Consider the following 6,102-nt stretch of genomic DNA (forward strand, 5'->3'; position numbering starts at 1 on the left):
TTGAACCCGCGGGCTCAGGCAATCCACTCACCTCAGCCTCCCAAAGGCGCAGGATTACAGACTGAGCCACCGAGCCCGGCTGATTCTTCCATTCTTAATGTTTTAAATTCACTTTTCCCGTTATGCTTGGAGGAACCTTTATTTTTCAGTTTTTGAGTCAGAATCTCACTCTATTGCCCAGGCTGGAGTGCAGTGGCATGCTCAAGGCCTCCGCAGCCTTGACCTGCTGGGTTCAGGTGATTCTTCCACCTCAGCCTTCCAAGTAGCTGGAACTATAGGCGTGCGCCACCATACCCAGCTAATTTTTTTTGATTGATTGTAGAGATGAGGCCTCACCAAGTTGCCCAGGTTGGTCTTGAACCCCTGTAGAGGGATCTTTTAAAACTAGAGTTGTGCTCTGCATATGTATATTTCAGTCAATGATATATGACTCAGTCACATATACAATGATCCCATAAGACTATAATGGAGTGGAAAAATTCCTAATTTTCTTGTGACTTCTTATCTTCTTGTGAGGTTGTACCCATTGCAACATTATAGTGTAACATGTTAAGTATGTGTTTGTGGTGACACTGCTGTCAACAAACCAACTGCACTGTCAGTCATGTAAAAGTATAGCATATACAGTTTTGTACAGTACATAACACCTGATAATGATAATAAATGATTATGCTATTGGTTTATATATTTACTATACTATATTTTTAACATTATTTCAGAGTATACTGCTTCTGTTTATGAGCAAAAAAAGTTAACTGTAAAACAGCCTCAGGAGGTATTCCAGAAGAAACCTTTGCTATCATAAGAGATTAGAGCTACATGCATGTTACTGCCCTGAAGACCTTCCAGGGGGACATGATGTGAAGGGAGAAAGTGATATGGCTAATTCTGATCCTGTGTAGGCCTAGGTCAACGTGTGTTTGTGTCTTAGTTTTTAACCAAAAATTTAAAAGTAAAAGAATATATATATAAATAGAAAAAAGATTATGGAATAAGGATATAAAGAAAATATTTTTGTCAGATGTATAACATGCTTGTGTTTCAAGCTAAGTGTTATTACAAAATTCAAAAAGTTAAAAAAACTAAAAAGTTTAAAAGTAAAGCACTTATAGTAAGCTAAGGTTAATTTTATTATTGAAGAAAAACTTTTACAATAAATTTAATGTTGGCTAAGTGAACAATGTCTAGAATATCTACTAGTGTGTGGTAATGCCCCAGGCCTTCATATTCACTCACCATGCACTCAGACTCACCAGAGCAATTTCTAATCCTGCAAACTCCATTTATGGCAAGTGCCCTATACAGGTGTATCATTTTAAAATCTTTTATACTGGCCGGGCTCGGTGGCTCAGCCTGTAATCCCAGCACTTTGAGAGGCAGAGGCGAGAGGATTGCCTGAGTCTGCGGGTTCAAGACCTGCCCGGGCAACTTGGCGAGACCTTGTCTCTACAATAAATAAAAAAAACTAACTGGGCGTGGTAGCATGCACCTGTAGTTCTGGCTACTTGGAAGGCTGAGGCAGAAGGATCGCCAGAGCCCAGCAGGTTGAGGCTGCGGTGGCCGGGAGCGTGCCACTGCACTCCAGTCTGGGCAACAGAGTGAGAGTCCAACTCAAAAAAAAAAAAAATCTTTTATACTATATTTTTACTGTACCTTTTCTATGTTAAGATATATATTAAATATACAAATATCATTGTATTACAATGATATTCAGTACAGTACTGGTTTGTAAACTAAGAGCAACAGGCTATACCACATAACCTAGGTGTATAGTTGGTCTACCATTTAGGTGTGTGTAAGTATACTCTATAACATTCACACAATGAGCCGGGTTCGGTGGTTCAGCCTGTAATCCCGCGCCTTTGGGAGGCTGAGGTGAGTGGATTGCCTGAGCCCGTGGGTTCGAGACCTGACTGGGCAGGCGAGACCTCATCTCTACAATAAATCAAAAAATTAGCCGGGCGAGGTAGCGCGCGCCTGTAGTTCTAGCTACTTGGAAGGCCGAGGCGGAAGGATCGCCGGAGCCCAGTAGGTCGAGGCTGCGGTGGCCGGGAGCAGCCACTGCACTCCAGTCTGGGCGACAGAGTGAGACTCCAATTCAAAAACAAAAACAAAAAACATTCACACAATGACCCTATGACTGTATTCTCACCAATGTAATATGAATGAAAGCAACGTGGGATACTTCAAGGCCAGAGCCTCTCTGGTAGTAGATTTGCTTCCTCCATTGTCCCCATGATCCTGGGACAGATGTACCTTGTGAATAAGCTTTAACTCTGGATATGGGCATTCAGACATGTTGCTCTAGAGGATAGCAGAGAAACAAGGATAGAAACTGGCATCTCAACACATGAGTTGAACAGAGAATTCACCAAAGAGGGACTCTGCTACATGAGAGAAACAAACTTTTATCTGGTTGAGCCTGTCCATACATTTTGGAGTTCATGAAACACTGTCACTAGTGCCAACAATGAATATTTTTGCATGGCAGGATTTGGGGCAATATCTTATTCTCATCTCTGGACTTCTCTGTGTGACTTAGTGTGTTGCTTTATTAAAATAACACATGCTTGATGTATAAAAAGAAATCATTTTGAACACACATTCCATGGCTTTCTACTACTTTGGGATAAGACTCAATCTAATACAGCTTGCTAAGGCCTGTCTGATTTGGCTGTGTCTACCTCTTGATCTCATGTGTCTCAGTTCAGGTCTCTCCTCTCCTGTACATTAAAGGTTCTAAGAGATGTGAAGATATTACCAATCTTGTTTACCATCATAAGCCAGAGCCTAGCCAAGTGCCTGGCATGTGGTAAAGTATTTGAATTTATATACACTACATAGCCATCTGACCAGCCTGTTCTTAACAAACTCTCTGACCTGGGATTCCTTGTCCTTTAAACTCCTACTTTTCCTCTTGATCCTACAACTCCTGCTTTTAGCTCCCTCTCAGGGTCCTTCTTCTACCTGGCACAAAGCCAAAGACCAACAAATCCCTGCTCCATCCCTGGTCTCCTCTTCAGGAAATGGAGGCAAAAACCACAGGACATCAGAACATCAGAAGGAGAATCATGCCAAATGCTTAGCTACAAGAATGTGAAAATCCCTGATTGAGTGGAAGGACAAAGCCCACACACTTTCGGGAGATGCAGAAGAAATAACATACACTCTGAACCAAACAGCTCTGGTTCAAACATCAAGTGCTCCCAGCTATTTATAATTGACCAGTCTCCTTGATTAGCTTTCTCACCTGTGACATAGGGAAAATAATACTTGTTAAATTTCATCCATGTGGATTATATGAAGATTAGAAATAACTCATACAGCTTCCTGTGCTACCAGAGAGGGGGTCCATAGGGCATTGTCTTAGGTTCTTGTCCTAACTCAAAGGGAAACTTTCACAAGTGCCTGGAGCCCTTGATGCCCTGCAAATGGAGAAGGAGGAAGTCCTCAAATTCTTGCAGCAGGAATGTACTGAGGTGGCACTGACCTTGACATCCAGATGGAACGGTACGCCTGCAAAAGGTAAAGTGATAGTATCTACCTCATAACCTTGGAGGACCAGGAGAAGCTTTTGCTGGCAGCTTGTGCCATTGTTGCTATTGAAATCTGGCTGATGGCAGTGTCATATTCTCCAGGAATATTGGCCAGCGGGCTGTGCTGAAGTTTGGTGTGGCCACTGGAGCTGCTCCTATTGCTGGCCACTTCACCTCTGGAATCATCATTAGCTAGATCCAGGCACCTATCTGGGAGCCATGTCTTCTGTTGGTTACTGATCCCAAGACTGGCCACCAGCATTTCACAGAGGTGTCATGCTAACCTGCCTACCACTGCTATATGTAACACTGATTCTTCTCTGCATTACATGGGCAACGCCTTCTCATGCGTCAACCAGGGAGCTTACTCAGTGGGTCTGATATCATGGATGCTGACCCAGGAAGTTCTTCCACACATACATGGCACCACCTTCTATGAACACCCATGAGAGTTATATCTAATCTCTACTATGAGAGCCTGAAGATAATGAGAAGGAAGAGAAGGCTGCTACTGAAAAGGCCGTGACCGAAGAGGATTTTCAGAATGAATGGACTGCTTCTGCTCCTAAGTTCACTGCTATCCTATCTGAGGCCTCAGACATGAGATATAGGCCTCTGGGCCTGTTTGGCAGTTACTTATTGACTGGAACACCCCGCCTGCCACTAAAGCCTGGTATGCAGCTCTCACTGTTCAGGTCACTGAATGGGTAGGAACAACAACTGAGTGTTCATAAACTCTTCTTGCACTGGCTATTAATAAAATAGAAATAGGATGACGGAAAATAAACAAAGGGATGGGGAGGGGAGGGGAGAGAAGGGGAGGGAAGAGAAGGGAAGAGGAGGTGAGGGGAAGGAATGGAAGGGGGAAAGGGGTCTTAGTCATGATACCAAAAGCATAATCCATAGAAGAACAAATTGGTATATTAGACTTCATTAAAATTTAAAACTTCTACTTCTCAGAAGACAATGATAGGAGAATGAAAAGACAAGGCAAAGAATGGGAGAAAATCTATGCAAAGCATATATCTAATAAAGGTCCTGCAGAATACTTTGAAAAACAGTTCAGCAGTTTTTTGAAAAGTTAAATCTATGCCTACCAGGTAATCCAGTCATTCCATCCCTAGGTATGTGCCCAAGAAAAGGAAATCTACAGCCATACAAAGATTTGTAGACAAATGTTCATAGCAGCTGTATTTGTGTTAACCAAAACCTGGAAGCAACTAAAATGTCTGTTAACAGAAGACAGATAAACAAATTATGGTACAATCATACAGTACTACTCAGAAATAAAAAGAAATGAATTATAGAAATACAACATAAATGAATCTCAAAATAATTACACTGAATAAGAGAAGCCTGGCTGGGTATGGTGGCTCAAGTCTGTAATCCCAGCACTTTGGAAGATCGAGGTGAGAGGATTGCCTGAGCCCGCGGATTCGAGACCAGGCTGAGCAACATGGTGAGACCTCATCTCTACAATAAAAATAAATTTAGTCAGGCGTGGTAGCATGTGCCTGTAGTTCCAGCCACTTGGAAGGCTGAGGCGGAAGGATCGCTGGAGCCCAGCAGGTCAATGCTGGGACTGCCATGAGCATGCCACTGCACTCCAGCCTGGGTGACAGAGTGAGATTCCAACTCAAAAAAAAAAAAAAGAAAGAAATACAACATAAATGAATCTCAAAATGATTACATTAAATAAGAGAAACCAGGCCGGGTGTAATGGCTCAAGCCTGTAATCCCAGCACTTTGGGAGGCCAAGGTGAGAGGATTGCCTGAGCCTGCGAGTTTGAGATGAGTCTGGGCAACATGGTGAGACTTTGTCTCTACAGTAAAAATAAAAAAATTAGACTGGCATGGTAGCACACGCCTGTAGTTCTGGCTACTTGGAAGGCTGAGGGGAAAGGATTGCTGGAGCCCAAGGAGGTTGACGCTGGGGTTGCTGTGAACGTGTCACTGCACTCTAACATGGGCGCTGAAGTGGGATTCCAACTAAAAAAAAAAAAAAAAGGAGAAGTCAGACAAAAAATAATACACATTGTATGATTCCATTTATATATAAAACTCTGAAAAATGCAATATATACCCACAGAAGGAGATTAGTAATTTTGTCAGGACAGAGGTAGGAAGAAGTGCTAGAGAATTACAAAGCGACATGAGAAAACTTGGGGGTGATGCATATGTTTGCTTTCCTGATCATAATGATGTTTTACATGTGTATGCATCTATCAAAATATATAAAAACATATACTTTAAATGCCTGTAACATTGTGTGCTGGGGGCCAGCCCCTGCAGATATTGGGGATCCCTGGTAGGAAAGACGGCGTCAGCGATTAAACTGGAGGGATAGATATTAGAAAGAAGAAAGAAAGAGACTGGACTCTGTCTAGTGCAGAAGTCGTTTAATGGGACAAACCATAAGCCTTTTATCCTAAATTTTCACAGGTTAAATCACAAGACTTTCACGTGAACACAAAGCCAGGTGGATGAGGGGCATCCCCCACCCACCAGGCGTTTCCTCAAGCATGAGGAAAGACAATCCAAATTAAATCACAAGACTTTCACGTGA

General features: G+C 42.5%; 1 pseudogene; it reads right to left on the reverse strand.

Annotated features, from left to right (window-relative positions):
* LOC103265894 overlaps positions 1–3,798 on the reverse strand; it is a 25,664-nt pseudogene extending 21,866 nt beyond the window's left edge.
* Positions 3,799–6,102: the final 2,304 nt, after the last annotated feature.

The sequence above is a fragment of the Carlito syrichta genome, unplaced genomic scaffold, assembly GCF_000164805.1.
Source record: "Carlito syrichta isolate Samal-C Ts95f unplaced genomic scaffold, Tarsius_syrichta-2.0.1 Scaffold306933, whole genome shotgun sequence".
In the NCBI taxonomy this organism is placed as follows: domain Eukaryota; kingdom Metazoa; phylum Chordata; class Mammalia; order Primates; family Tarsiidae; genus Carlito; species Carlito syrichta.